Raw genomic sequence first — 16,939 nt, forward strand, 5'->3', positions numbered from 1 at the left:
AATGACTAGCTCCACAGAAACCTAAACATACCTGCAGTCACAGGTAGTAGTCTGGGTATGTTTATTGAAATCTTATGATGCCTTTGTTGAAATAACATGCTACACAGTTGTGTTATGCCTGTGGGATGTTTATGAACAAAATTCTCTGCAACCAGTCTTAAGAACATGTATAACATGTTCAGGTTACTAATATTTTGAAGTAACACTGACCCATTTCAGATGTGATGTAATGGTATCTCTCTTTTGCATGTATTAAATGGTATCTATGAATAAGAGTATACAGCTTGCATTGTTAACTGCCTGCTTTGGACCATGAAATTTTAATATACACACTTTTCCTGAATATGCTGTATAAATTTGCATTTCAAACATATCATATATATGATATTTTATTTGATGTATTCATATGATACCTTAGATTATTTGGCTGATAATATGGTACATGTATGCAAGGTTGCCGGGCCAGCATCTAACCCAGGTACGCTGTTACTGGGAAGTTGTTTTAGTGGATTTTACACCTAGCTTCAGCTGACTTTTTTTAATGCGTTTGAAGTTGACTATGTCTTTGCATGTTGAGGTTTGGTGTTTAATATGTTTTTAGCGGTATGTTAGTTATGGACACTGTCTTTCGACAAAATGTTGTGGAGAACATACGCTGCGCCCTTGGATCAAAATTGCGACCTCTGGTTCACAGAAATGCAGGCGTACAATGAAGTAGTCTATATATGGATTTTCATTTTTGCAGTTGCATGAAACTTCCAAAGTTTGCATGTTTCACTTCTGTTTTGATTGCTTGTTGATAAGTACTGTGTAGAAGAAATGGTCATAAACTGGTAGTTCACACTTGTTAGGGCTGCTATGTAAAGATTTATGTTCTAGCCTTATATGGTGTTGAAAGTATTGCTGTAATAGACTAATGTGCTGTATTAGGCTCTTAGCTGTAGAACTTGCATAATAAATTGATCTGTATAGACAGACACACAATGATCATGAAAGACAGAGTGAATGAGTTTGCGCCATATGTTCTCTATGGAGAATTGGAAGAGCATTGCATAATGATGTCTAGTTTAGCTTTCAAATTTTTCCACTGTGCTATGTAACACAGACCTGAAATTAATACTGTGCACTTTTTAGCTCGACTATTCTAAGAATAGGGAGAGCTATTGCACCTGTCAATGTGTCGGCTTCTCGGTACTGATTTGGTTAAAATGCGTGTCCTGATTTGGTTAAATTTTTGTATGTAAACTTGTATCACAGTAACCACTATAGGGAATGGATTGAAACATCACACACTTACTGCGATAATCTGGTATGCAATGCACTGGTTTCATAACTATTTTACATTTTTATGAAGTTTTTATATGTATTCAACTGGTATCTCAGTAGCCACTTGTTGGAATGGATTGAATCTGCAAACAGTAATTATCTGACATGCAAGGCCCATGCTCCATAACTCTGTCTTGCTTTTTGACAAACTTACGCCTCTTTTTTTTTCGACTGAGCAATTTTTGGTTAAGTTTCCATACTCAGTAACTGCCAGTGGGAATAGATTGGAATGTCACACACTTGTTCACTGAGATGATATGACAGGCAGTGCACAGGCTCCATAACTTTGTTCTTTTTAGCTCCACTATTCGGAGAATAGGGGGGCTATACTACTCGCCCCGACATCGGCGTGAACCTTCTTGGTTAAAGTTTTTCGGCAACCTTTGTTTTTCTGTCATATCTTTGTTACTATTGCTTATATCTTACTGTAACTTCACATAAACATTGTCCAGTATACAAACAAAGTATGTGTAGGGGCTGAGCCCATTATACCCAAGGTCAAAGTCACCAACTGTTATACTTAGGTTATTTTTAAGGTTAAAGTTTTTCGGCAACATTTGTTTTTATGTCATATCTTTGTTACTATTGCTTATATCTTACTGTAACTTCACATAAACATTGTCCAGTATACAAACAAAGTACGTGTAGGGGTTGAGCCCATTATACCCAAGGTCAAGGTCACCAAGGTGTTATACTTAGGTTATTTTTAAGGTTAAAGTTTTTCGGCAACCTTTGTTTTTCTGTCTTATCTTTGTTACTATTGCTTATATCTTACTGTAGTTTTACATAAACATTGTCCAGCATACAAACAAGGTATGTTTAGGGACTGGGCCCATTATACCCAAGGTCAAGGTCACCAAGGTGTTATACTTAGGTTATTTTTAAGGTTAAAGTTTTTCGGCAACCTTTGTTTTTCTGTCATATTTTTGTTGTTTTTTAGCTCACCTGTCACAAAGTGACAAGGTGAGCTTTTGTGATCGCGTGGCGTCCGTCGTCCGTCCGTGCGTTAGTCCGTCCGTGCGTGCGTAAACTTTTGCTTGTGACCACTCTAGAGGTCACATTTTTCATGGGATCTTTATGAAAGTTGGTCAGAATGTTCATCTTGATGATATCTAGGTCAAGTTCGAAACTGGGTCATATGCGGTCAAAAACTAGGTCAGTAGGTCTAAAAATAGAAAAACCTTGTGACCTCTCTAGAGGCCATATTTTTCATGAGATCTTAATGAAAATTGGTCAGAGTGTTTACCTTGATGATATCTAGGTCAAGTTCGAAACTGGGTCACGTGGGGTCAAAAACTAGGTCAGTAGATCTAAAAATAGAAAAACCTTGTGACCTCTCTAGAGGCCTTATTTCTCAATGGATCTTCATGAAAATTGGTGAGAATGTTCACCTTGATGATATCTAGGTCAAGTTCGAAAATGGGTCACATGGGATCAAAAACTAGGTCAGTAGATCTAAAAATAGAAAAACCTTGTGACCTCTCTAGAGGCCATATTTCTCAATGGATCTTCATGAAAATTGGTCAGAATGTTCACCTTGATGATATCTAGGTTAAGTTTGAAACTGGGTCACGTGCATTCAAAAACTAGGTCAGTAGGTCTGAAAATAGAAAAACTTTGTGACCTCTCTAGAGGCAATATTTGTCATGGGATCTTTATGAAAATTGGTGAGAATGTTCACCTTGATGATATTTAGGTCTAGATCGAAACTGGGTCACGTGCGGTCAATAACTAGGTCAGTAGATCTAAAAATAGAAAAACCCTGTGACCTCTCTAGAGGCCATATTTTTCAAGAGATCTTCATGAAAATTGATCAGAATGTTCATCTTGATGATATCTAGGTCAGGTTTGAAACTGGGTCAGGTGTGGTCAAAAACTAGGTCAGTAGGTCTAAAAATAGAAAAACCTTGTGACGTCTCTAGAGGCCATATTTCTCAATGGATCTTCATGAAAATTGGTGAGAGTGTTCAGCTTGATGATATCTAGGTCAAGTTCTTAACTGGGTCATGTGCGGTCAAAAACTAGGTCAGTAGGTCAAAAAATAGAAAAACCTTGTGACCTCTCTAGAGGCCATATTTTTCATGAGATATTTCATGAAAATTGGTGAGAATGTTCATCTTGATGATATCTAGGTCAAGTTCAAAAGTAGGTCACTTGCCTTCAAAAACTAGGTCATTAGGTCAAATAATAGAAAAACCTTGTGACCTCCCTAGAGGTCATATTTTTCAATGGATCTTCATGAAAATTGGTCAGAATTTTTCATCTTGATGATATCTAGGTCACATGTGCTCAAAAACTAGGTCACTATGTCAAATAATAGAAATAACGATGTCATACTCAGTTCAACACTGGGTCATGTGGGGATAGGTGAGCGATTCAGGACCATCATGGTCCTCTTGTTTGCTTATATCATACTGTAAGTTCACATAAACATTGTCCAGCATATAAACAAAGTATGTGTAGGGGCTTAGCCCATTATACCCAAGGTCAAGGTCACCAAGGAGTTATACTTTGAATTATTTTCATGTTAAATTTTTTCTAAAGCTTCGTTAAAAGACATATCTTTGGTACTTTAAAAGATAATGACTTGAAATTAAAAGTATTTGTTTATAATCATCTGCATGTGTGGCTACATACTCCATAACTCTGATTGTGTTTTTGACAGAATTATGCTCCTTTTGTACTTAACCTTTTTTCAATCTTCACTTTCTGGATACTACGTTAATGCAATATAAGGTAAAGACTTGAAACTTAAAATGTATCTTTAGCGTCATCATCTGCATGTGTGGTAACATAACTCTGATTTGTATTTGTGACCAAATTATGCCCCTTTTATACTTAAATTATTTTACAAACTTCGTTTTCTGAACATAACTTTGGTACTATATAAGGAAATGACTTGAAACTCAAAATATGTCTTTATCATCATGATCTGCATGTATTGTAACAATCCTAATAACTCAAATTTGTGTATTTGATGGAATTATACCCCTTGGTTTATCTTCCTTTTAAAGTAGAGGTATTCATTTTACTGTCAAATCTCCGAATAGTGGAGCGCACTGTCTTATGGACAGCTCTTGTTTGAGTTTTTGTTACTTTGTTAAACATCAAAAGTGGGCAAAGTATAATCAGGGGTGTAAAATTCCACTCGCCCGCTCGCATTGGCGAGTTTAAGTCTGGATAGGACGAGTGGATCTCGCTGTATACTCGACCGGTTGGGCGAGTGGTTTTTCCGTCGTAGCTTTAATGAAATTCAGAAATTACATCTTGAAAAACGTCAACAAACTTTGAGAAAGTTCAGTTGCTACTTTGATTGACTGGAATTTACCCGCGAATCGTAAAGATATCAAAACGTCATGCCGGTAATTTTCCATTCCGAGAGCACGTGCAACCTATCGTAATATCAAATTTACATCTCCGTTATTTTTGTTTATCGACACGTACACAAAAATCGCGCGTAGTGCATTCATTTTTTAACATTATCGCTTCAATTTTTCAACATCGCTTGAGAAGTAATACAATTTGAATTCTACTAAGATTTCAATAAAATATCGACGGAAATGTAAGCAAATTTATATGAAAACGGTCGAATTTTCATATAATCATCTGTTAAATTTCAAACAGCGCGATCTTAATTACTGATTTCTTTCTAAGAGTAAATAAGTGATACATACTATGGGCATAAAATTCGGACTTTTGACCAGAAAGAACAAAAAACAGAATTAAAAAATCTTAAAAAATGAAAAAGCGGCAGTAATTTAAATACATTGAGTAAAACGATTTTTTTTGGTAAAAAGGTTTCTGTTAGTGCGGCGGAATAGGGTACGTGACCTCGTGGACGTAAATAGAAATGTGGTTTAAATGAATTTTTGTACATGTATTTTTTTTATATAAAATATTCTTCTCAAACGATGAGGACAAATAGGTCACATGGCGCGAAAACTGTAATATGACGTAATGCCATGACAATCTCGTGCAACAATACCGCTTTGATCTCCACTGAAGATGTCATGATACCGACACACTTCTTTTAGCTTTTTAAGAGGATGTTAATTGATGATGAATACAGGCCAATTACTTAGTTTATCAACAGAATAATTACCGATGATCGTCAACTTTTTTTTTCGTTTTCAAGACGGGTAGGTGGATGATGATTATTGTGTCCATATTTTTAGGACACTTTTCAAAATAATTATTTTTCGGGAAATAAGTCTTGAGCAAATGAAAATAACTGATGTTTAATACTTTCCTGACACTTTGGGAAACTACGGTAGGGGTTAGACTGTGATTACTTTTACTATCGATGCAGTTATTATGGAGAGCAACTTGATGGTGGAGATGACAAAATTAGTGAAAGAAAAATGTCTGGTGTGAAAAGGAAATTTAAGAGTAACAAAAATGAATAATCAAAAAGGAAACGTAGTGTACGAGCTATGTGTTATGTTTGAAATTTGCTTGTTGTACATAATACTCCTTCCATAAAACGTGACAGTATTAAAAATGTCAATTATTAGGGCGAGTGGCTGTCCACTAAGGGCGAGTAGATTTTACTAGCTACTAGTCCTGCAGGGCGAGTGGTGTGAAAAAGAATTTTACACCCCTGATAATGACTTAATATTATTGCCCCCTTTGTACTTAGTTATGTCTTTGTTTTCATTATTTTAATATTTTTAGTGACGAGCTTTTTGAATAGTCGAATGTTTCTGTCCTCAGACAGCTCTTGTATTGTGCAATGATGATTAAGACTTTACTGCAGCAGTTCTTTCATTTATAGCAATAGCTGATACTGTTCCGTCTCTGTTCCTATTTATTACCTGTCTATACCTGTGTGCACGCCACTGCACGGTGCCTTTTCATGTCTCCGAGTCACCTGCCACTTTCCTCACATTTTGATTGGTGAGCAAACAAAAGCCTTCGTCCATTAACGGTCACTTTCAAATTCAGTGCATTAATGAACTATGTGTATATCAAGACATTTAAGGGTTTAATACGTTTTGATTTTGAATTTTTTGACCACATAACACTTTATAAGGCAGCTGTGGGATATGTCCAGTTTGAATAGTCGTCAGCCGTATATTCATGTGGTGTTTAACATCGTGTCACCCGATAGTCTGTAAATTGAATAGGGTTTTCAGTTTTGATGGCAAATGTTATTTCAGCATGTCAAAATTTCAATTACTGTCCTTACTAGTTGATCGAGGTCATTTCAAATAAGCAATGTAATTGTATACTAATACTAATATCAATAGTGTTTGGTTCAAAAGTTTGTAAATAACAAACATTCTGTTTGCATTTGTGTTACAGATTAGAACGGTATTTGGAATTGATATTCAAATGAAATGCAAAAACGTGCATAATGAATAATTTGCGTATTACATTTCAGAAGGCTTAATGATCGAAGATTGTGTGAAAGATAGCGTTGTATCCACAGATTTAGCTGAAAATATGGAGAAAGTTGAGGATTATGATAAAGAAATTGATAGATTAAGTCCTATGTGTAATAGATTCATAAGATTAAAAGATTATGTGATTATAACGGATTAACAAATAGTTGCAGACAGTTTAAGACTAAAGGGTGGGTTGTAGATTTCAGTATTTGGTACTGTTTCAGAAAACGCTGTGATCAGTTTGATAGAAATATGGATATATCAAAATTTGGATTTATTACACATGCAAATTTTAATGAATCATCAAGGAATAGACAGGAATTAAAGTAACTCTATCAATTGTTTGCAAATAAAGATATTATGGATTATCTATTTAAAAGGATTTCATCACATGATCATATTGACAGTAAAGTAAATACTGATCGTTGAATCGATTAATATGTTCAAAAACGTAAAATTAGAAATGATTTTTTTGACGACTAAAAGATAACGTTTCCAAAAAACAATAATGTTTGTGCTGATTAATTTGGATTTAATCCAGAAACAAATTTATATGAGCCGCGCCATGAGAAAACCAACATAGTGGCTTTGCGACCAGCATGGATCCAGACCAGCCTGCGCATCCGCGCAGTCTGGTCAGGATCCATGCTGTTCGCTAACGGTTTCTCCAATTCCAATAGGCTTTAAAAGCGAACAGCATGGAGCCTGACCAGACTGCGCGGATGCGCAGGCTGGTCTGGATCCATGCTGGTCGCACACCCACTATGTTGGTTTTGTCATGGCACGGCTCATATGTTCTAATCATTCCTGTAGGGGTATTTTGGTTAATTGGATTTTATTCAATGTGAAGTTAATGTGTGTAATTGCGGTACTTTGGACTATTAATTACCTTTTCATTTCCATTGTTTTGTTTCACCCAAGACAATATGTTTAAATGACTGGATAATAAAAGTGTCTTTTGTCATTTGAATGAATTCATTCTCAACAGTTTACAACTGACTTTAAAACAGGATCTTTTAAAACTTATATATATGTTTAAATAAAATGAAATGTGTTTTAGTTATGTTTGGACTATATGACAAAATATGATTTTTATGAATGATCTGTGTCAGTTTATTTTAGGACATATTATACATTCTACTGACTATAATGTGACTTTTGTGAAAAGTGGGAAATGTCATAATTCTCAGCTTGGTATTATGTCTTATATAAAAAAGGAGTTGAAAGTGATCTTTTCAAAAGTAAATTGTGCCATAAAGCGCAATAAATGTCTTGGTGAATTTGCATGGTTGTGTTAAAATTTGACTATAAAATGGATAAGTGGATGTTGTAATAGTCATTTTTCTTAAAGCTTTTCTTCACGGGACTGTTACACTGGGACTGTATTGGTCATAAAATATTGTTTTGATATTGACTTTTCTTTGTGTAAGTGATGTATGGATTTTTAAAGTGCGCTGTGGAATTACATGGATATAGGGATATTTTTGGATAAGGTTAAAATTGATCTGTTTTTGTTTGATGTGTTGATGTATCACTGTTTTTCGGCAGAGTAGGGTGGTCAGTTGTCTGTGGAAGGTTTTGGACTAAATTTTACTAGTTGTAAGTTTTTTACCCCAAAAGTAAGTTACAACTTCCCCACATAAGACAGACATGGAGCATTAATGATTCTTAAAGTATTGTCCGGGAAGAATATTTTTCTACCTTGGTCGTCAAATTTGTCAAAATATAAGTTGGCTGTGAGTAGAACTGATTTTGCCATTTTAAACTAATAAAAATATCAGCTTTCAGTAGGTATTGTTAACTTAGTAGGGTTTAAATTAACATTTTTATTAGTTTTGTGTAAAATTATATTTGCAAGCAAATAGATAGTAGTAGGTGTTAATTTGAATAAAGGGAGGTAATTTGAATTTATTATGGGACATATAGAGTGCAGAAAACAAATTTCCACTGTTACACTTTACGTATTACAAGAGAAACTTATTTGTTTTGGGTGTAGCATTGGTTTTCAACAGTATGTTATGTGCTGAGTTATATAATGGTAGGCAGTTAGCCTATCCAGTATTCCTGGGTTCAGTACTAGTACTAATCTGTTCCCTGCAAGTAACTGTCAACATCTCCACATGAATCAGTGGTGGAGGACAAATCATATCAGACAAAATGTCTTATCAGATTGTCAGAGAGATAATATGCCTCACCCAAGGATCATACTTACAACCTGGTGATCTGCAGATTCGGGCTTACCCTATGGAATTGAATTTTCTTCATCTTCAGTTGGGCGGGGAATGAGGAATGGTAGTGTCCTGCAGAAAAGTTTGTGGTGGCAGACTCCACAATTACCCAGAGAAACATGATTTCATAAGGGAGGCTTTTTTTGTTGTCTTTTACCCAATTTTATCGATATAGCTTTTTTCTGCTGAATGGATCTTCAGAATTCTGTAGAATTAGATTTGTGTTTTTTTGGAGAGGTATAATTGAATGAAACTTTGTTACAGTTACATAGATTTGGCTGTCTAGATCGGTATCCTTTTAAAGTTTGGGAGAAATATGGATCTTCAATTTGCAATGGAATTACAAAGAATTCTCATGTTACATCAGTTCAGCAATGTGTAATTGAATAGTGAGGGAGCAAAATACTTCCTTGTTTCTGAATAATCAATGCCTGTAGTTTTTGAAGTGCATGCAGATTTTGCTGTTGGACAAGAGGAAATGTAAATGGTGTATAAATACAAATTGTCATGACTGTGTTCTTCTGTATGTGACATGTTTTCTAAAAGTTTTTTTCCAGAAGTTACATTTCTTGGCTCCATTATTAGGTCATGGAAACAGGGTATGGTCAGAAATAGCCACACTCGGTTATCGGTTATCGGCTGAGGTCTAAAGGATTGTTATACAGAATCAGAGTTATCAAATTGAAACATGACAGTGCACACAAGATTTTATGGAAATGTCTATTCTAGGTCATAGAGATATCTGTAGTGACTGACACTGGGATGTCTATATACTGCATCTTGGGGGATGGCTATATTGGGTTGTGGAGATGTCTATACTGGATCACGGGGACGGCTATAATGGGTCATGGGGATGTCAATATTAGGTCATGGAGTCTATACTAGGTCATTGGGATACTTATATTGTGTCATGGGGATTGCTATACTGGATCATGGAAATGTCAGTACTGAATCATGGGGATGGTTATTCTTGATCACAGAGATAGAGCGTCATGTGATGTCTATAATAGGTAATTGGGATATGTATACTGTGTCATGGGGATATCTATACTAGATCATGGAGAAAGTCTGTTTTGTTTCATGGAGGTCACTGTTATATTAGGTTTTGGGAATATCTGTACTGGGTTATGGTATTGAGTATACTGGGTCATAGTTTACTTAGTTGTAAAGATGGATGCCCTTGCTCACAGATGGATTATACTGTGAAATCATCTGATTTCAAGGGCACAAATTCTATGATTTTGGCAAAAATGGCAATTTCATTTGGAAATATATTCTGACATAAACTACAAATTTTGAAACATAAAACAAATGGGAATTTAATTGTTTGTTGGGATTGAATTTCGTGGATTGGCTGAACCATGAATTCCACGAAAATTAATCCGCCATGAAAATTAATGATATCACAGGATGCAGTCTGAGAGATCTTTCAGATAAGATAGAAAATGATTTGTTTTACAAGAAAAGACTTCTTCTTGACAATTAATGTGTCAGTTCGTTGGCATATTAGCTTGCAAAACAACCTCTTGTGTTCTGAGAACAGTAAAGTGTTACCTTCTGTTTTCAGTTAATCATTGGCAACACTTCTGTAGATGTGTAAACACATTGTTTAGAGGTGTAAATTTTTGCAAATAAGATAATTTTTAAGAGACAAGTAGGATAATGTTATGCAGCACAATATATTATATGTGACCAGGTGCAACAGATCCTACTGTAATTAATAGAGATAGAATATGACAGGGGAATTTCCATAACTTTGCATGATATAATTTTTACAAAGTTAAAGACAAATTAAAGGAAATAAGGGCATAATATGAGCCGCACCATGAGAAAACCAACACAGTGGGTTTGCGACCAGCATGGATCCAGACCAGCCTGCGCATCCGCGCAGTCTGGTCAGGATCCATGCTGTTCGCTTTCAAAGCCTATTGTAATTAGAGAAACCGTTAGCGAACAGCATGGATCCTGACCAGACTGCGCGGATGCGCAAGCTGGTCTCGATCCATGCTGGTCGCACAGCCACTATGTTGATTTTCCCATGGCACGGCTCATATATTTTTATGAGGAAGAGAAATAAGGAAGGCTGGCAAAATTCCCAAGTCATTCTGATAGGTATTTTCATCAAAATTTTGAATTTTCTGTCCCAGACATAATAATTTCAAAAATACAAAGAGAGACAACCCACTCCGCCATTACCTCCCTTTTATACTCAAGATGGGTCTTTAAAGAAAGAAATAAAATGAAAATAAGTTACCTGTGAACAGGTTTACAGCCAATTTATTAAGCCGACAGAGGAACTGCCCATGGCCTGTAGGTTTGATCTTTAAGATAATGGAGTAACAAATGAGTTAATAAATAAACATATTGATGGAGAGATAGCTGATATTTATTTAGATTCTGATATTGCAGAAATGTGTATATATACTGATGATAGACCAATATATAAACTTGAAACACCTGTACTTATTTACTTACTGTATGGTTGGGTAGTGTTTGTGACTTGAAAGTACGAAAAAAGTTTGGAACATTAATTAGTTTCCTTTTGTATTGCAGTTGTTCTTCAACATGTGGAACTTACAGGAAAAGAAATATCAAGCGTGGAACCCTTGCTTTACACCTGATGCTCATAAAAATGCTTGATGTGTGTTTTAATGTAGGAACACTTCTATATTTACGAGATTGTGATGATAAAATGATGTATAAAATGTAAGCATGTTGGCTGTGTTGGACAATATATTTTATCATGTGAAATTATAAAACAATAATTAGCAGTAAACTCAAGTAGCTATATTCAAAAACCTGACTGCAATTTGTGTGGTTCTGCTGAGAGATTGTCCAGTACATGGACAATGAAGACAAAATTATTCCATAGATGATAACCCCCTGGGTTTAGTAAATCTATTTTCTATTGCATCTAAACTAAGAGCATTTCAGGCCTTCAAAGCAAGGAGGGGGCTTGTTTTGATGACTTTACTGACAATTAATTAAAGACCTTTTTTATGCCCCCAGCATCTACTGATGCGGGAGGCATATAGTGATTGTCCTGTCCGTGAGTCTGTCTGTCCGTTCGTTCGTTCGTCCGTCAGTATGAGGTTAACCAAATGGGACCGTTTCGTCTAGCATCAATACCCCTTACTAGAATGACTTGATACTAATGCAGATGTAACCTGTGACCATTCCTCATCTGCAGACATCACCTGACCTCAGTTTGACCTTGACTTCATTTTGGACATAGGTTGCTTTATATGGGCCATCTCTTGGTTAACCAAATGGGACTGTTTCATCTAACATCAATACCCCTTACAAGAATGAATTGAACCTTCCCTATTATCAGTGTATGGTCAGTTTATGCCTAGTGTGTTTCCAGTTAATAATACTCTAAAATCCAGTTACTTGCAAGCCTATTTCCAGAGCTGACAATAAACTGATCCAGTGTGTTGCCACTGAATAACCATCATATGTCCATGTACTTGCCAGCTAATTTCCAGACCTGAAAACCAGCTGCAAAATTTAACTTCCAGTCTGCTGTCAGTTTATATACAGTTTGTTGTCAGTGATGTTTGTAATGACATTTTAACAAAATTTCATTGATTTTTCATATAAAATTATTTGAAGGAACTAAATTATGTAGAGGTAGCTGGAAATAAAACACTGGCAACAAACTGGTATGCAGTGTCAATCTGGCAACACACTGGCTACACAACTGACAACAAGCGGCTTTTTGGACTTTCCAGTCTGTTGTCCTTGTATTGTCAGCGCACAGCAAGTCAACTGGAAATATTTTTCTGACAACACACTGGCATATTGTCAGTGTGTTGTCATTGTATTGTCAGTGTATAGTCAGTCACAACATGCCAGGCTGTCTTACATGGACAAGAGAAACATTTTAGCAAACTGGAATCATTATTTAAAGTTTTAACTAAATTCCTTTATGCAGTACCAAGTTATGAGCACTTATACATTAGTGTGGCAGATGGACAAGTATCCCAATATATCGCTTGCTACTCAGTGTTACTAATCTTATTTATTTCTCCTAGGAATATTGTCTTTATTACCATTGTATTGCTATAGCATTGTCAGTGTATGGAAAGTTTGTTTCCAGTTTAGTGCCGGTATATATTTTTTTCTATTTATCTTTATTAATGTTTAATATGAATATTAATGTGACTTAAAACCTTCATTTCCTTGTGAGTCAATTTTAATACAAATTAAGATTTGCGATATTTCAATTATCAATAATATAATATTGAAACCAACGGAAATTTGACCGAGATTATGGTAAATTTGCAAGTTTAATTTTACAGGGTAGCGAGAATACATGACTTAAATTTTCTGTATCTGTTTAGCAAAAATACTTGATGCAGACAGAATCTGTGTTACAATGAAAACAAATAACTGTAAAATGATGAAAAAGTACCTTTACAATGCCCATCAATGCTAACTGAAAATAATTTTGGAGGGAAAAATCCAATACTCTGCCATTTTGATAAGGTGTCTTGTAATATTTGTTTTGTTGTGAAAATTGCTAAGATTGATATATTGCCAGTGTGTTGCCAGTGTGTAACCAGTGTATTGTCAGACTCTGCTCTGAGTAAATTTATATCTAATGTACTGTCAGACAGACAGAAAATCCATTCAATATTGTCACTTATGTATTTTTTATCTCGACTATTCAAAGAACAGTAGAGCTATTTGACATGCCCGTGCGTTTTTGTTTTTTTTTTACAAAATTATGGCCTTTTTTCGACTTAGAAGGTTAAGGTTTTGTATGTAAGCTGGTATCTCAGTACTTACATATGAGAATGGATTGAAACTAATCACACACTTGTTCACTGTCATGATCTGACATGCACTAAGCAGGTCCCATAACTCTACTTTTTTTTTTCAAAATTATGCCCCTTTTTCCACATAATATTTTTTGCTTAAGTTTTTGTATGTAAGCTGGTATCTCAGTACTCACTAATGGGAATGGATTGAAACTTCACACACTTGTCCACTGTCATAAGCTGATATGCACTCTGTAGGTTTCATAACCTTTTTTCATTTTTACAAGATTATTCCCCTTTTTCAACTTTTGTCTTCATTCAGTTGACAAGGCTGTTGAATAGTCAGGCATTGCTGTCCTCCAACAGCTCTTGTTTACAATTCCAGTGTGCTGCCATATCAGTTAGATTATAGAAATTATGTTTTTTATTTCCAGTTTCTTGCCATTTTCCAGCCAGATTTCTTCCAGACACTGGAAACAAGCTGACAATATTGTCAGTGTGTTTACATGCTGATGGTTATAAGCCAGTTTATTGTCATATAGTTTGCAAGTTATGCCCAGAAACTGGAAATAATATGGAAATAGTGTCCATGTTATTTTCAGCTAAACTTTTTTTCTTGGAAGTTTGTTCCCATATATGAGTCAGATTATTTCCAGTTACCTTTTTTTTTGACAGACTGTTGTCAGATAATTGACAGTTACCTTGCAGCTTAATGCCAGCTTGTTTCCGTGTAACCTGTGACCATTCCTCATCTTCAAACATCACCTGACCTCAGTTTGACCTTGACCTTGACCTCGTTTTGGAAAATCTATCGACAGGGATGCCACCGGGGCAGGGGGGCGGGGGCGGGGGGCATCAAGCATTTATTGAACGCAGCTCCTTGTTCACCCTTAAGTCAATGTCTTTGAGCAGTTGAATGATTTAACTGATCGTGGTGATTCATGATTATACAATAAAACAACATTATTATTATTATTTTATTTGAATATAGCAGGAGTCATTTGGTTGATAAATAAATTGGCATAACATTTTGAGAAACAACAGAACAAAAGTACTTAAAGTCACAACAGAACAGAGTGGATCTTGATACAGAAAAACTATTTTAAAATCGTAATATCTTTATTACACATAAAATGTCAAATCAGTGCCTCCAGTAATATATCAAATTGTACCTTTCTGGAAACAGGAGAAGAAACAGAAGAGAAACAAAGAAAAATTGCTCTTTTTACTTTGATCATCAAAGTAGATTCTGTGTTTTTCCATATGAAAGAAAATGAAATAATATGAGATTTTCAGCCCAGTTCAGCTTCAGACAGTTTCAAGCAATTTAGAAGTCTATGCATTACTCACAGAAAAATAATGAAATTTTGCCTTGGGAGGTTTTTTTTTGTCAAGCAGAATCCCCTTAATCCATTTGGTTTTCCATATTCTCTTCCCATCTGAATTTGTTTTCTTAATTGAATTTGATCACAGGATTTATAACTACTGAAATGGAGTTTTTTTAAGACATTTTTAGAAACGTGGAAGACTTCTTGCCCTTGGTGTTGGTTTTGACAGTCACAGGAGATAACTCTTGAAGCTATTTAAGTTCTTACAAAATTATGTCCCTTTGTTTTGTCAGTATTCATAGCAAGATAATTTTATGGATTGAAAAAGTAAAAAAAAAAAAAAAAAAAAAACAATAAAAAGATAACAGTTTGAACATGCAGTTTAGTAATTAGCATTCTATTAGGACGATTGTGTACAGAGGTAATAATTTATCTAAGCAGTTTGATCTCCTTTAGTTAGTTTGACTATCTTGTTACAGTTGAAGTTATTAAGTGTTTTAACCTATATTTTATTATAAAAATATAAATCTGGGTCATTATGTTTCCATTTTTCTCTTAAAGCATGTCAGTATTTCAAGCATTCTGGCTTCCTCTGGAGTTAATTAAGGCTACAAGTTTTCACTTACCACTTAAATCATAATTTTTATCACATGTATTTCATTCATACTTGAATAAACTTGAGAAACAGCCTGAAAATAGACCATGGGAAACATGTCATTTTACTCTTGATTTCTAGACAGCCAGATGCTTATCAGCAAAACAGAATTTGAAGCATTTATGAAATAAAAAAAAATCATCAACAGATTGAATTCAGTTCTAAATACCTCAGGTATACCTAAATCTTTTGAGACAGGACACTCATTTGAGCCGCACCATGAGAAAACCAACATAGTGCATTTGCGACCAGCATGGATCCAGACCAGCCTGCGCATCCATGCAGTCTGGTCAGGATCCATGCTGTTTGCTTTCAGAGCCTATTGCAATTAGAGAAACTGTTAGCAATTAACATCATGAATCCTGACCAGACTGCGCGGATGCGCAGGCTGATCTGGATCCATGGTGGTCGCAAATGCACTAAGTTGGTTTTCTCATGGCGCGGCTCATTTATCTTTGCTAGCTATATAAAAAAAAATCAGTGGTAAAAAAAAGGAGAAAAAAATAGAGGAATTTTGTACTATCATCTGTAAAAATCTAATCAGAGGAAAATTTTCTCTACACCTGGTGCTATACCCATTTGTTTTATCAGAGTTTTTCCTGCCTTGTCTCCAAAATCTAAAAGAAAATAATCTTAACTTTTTTCAGCTCCCTTCGACTCATTTTCTCGGAACTCCATTAAAAATACGTGACAGTAAAACCATCATGATTTGATAGTGGATTCCAGTTATTTTGAAGTCATGTGGGGCAAAATTCCAAAGACACTTAGTATGTTGTATTGATCCCTCACAGCCGTAAAAGGTCATTAATGGAATTAGGAAAAAAGTCCTTCCGATGTGATTCCAGGAAGTTTTTCTCTTGTAACAATTAGATGAAATTGAATTGCATTAGTGCTTAAATATTCATGTTGATTATGTGGAGAATGAATGGTTGGTAATGAATTTCATTTTAGTGACAGTTTGAAGAAAAAGGTTTCCAAAGAATTTTTTTTTAGAAATTTGATCAGGGATTTATTTGGTAGATATCTTTAAACATCAGGCGCTTCCAGATACAGACTAGAGGGACCTACGTGGCTGTTTGGTTGTAGATGTTTACTTCACTTGCACACACCCTCCATTTATGGGTTTGAAATCTTGTTGTAAGTGTAGAATTTTTATACGCCCGTCTAAAAGACGTATTATGGGAATGCCCTTGGCGGGCAGGGCTGGCAGCGTCCAAAAATTTTGTCCAGAGCATTTCTTCTTCATGCA

General features: G+C 35.3%; 1 protein-coding gene across 22 annotated transcripts in view; it reads left to right on the plus strand.

The window, feature by feature from the left end:
- LOC123563404 (rap guanine nucleotide exchange factor 6-like) overlaps positions 1-16,939 on the plus strand; it is a 125,805-nt gene that overhangs the window by 33,892 nt on the left and 74,974 nt on the right. The window lies entirely within an intron of this gene.

The sequence above is a fragment of the Mercenaria mercenaria genome, chromosome 2, assembly GCF_021730395.1.
Source record: "Mercenaria mercenaria strain notata chromosome 2, MADL_Memer_1, whole genome shotgun sequence".
Lineage (NCBI taxonomy): Eukaryota > Metazoa > Mollusca > Bivalvia > Venerida > Veneridae > Mercenaria > Mercenaria mercenaria.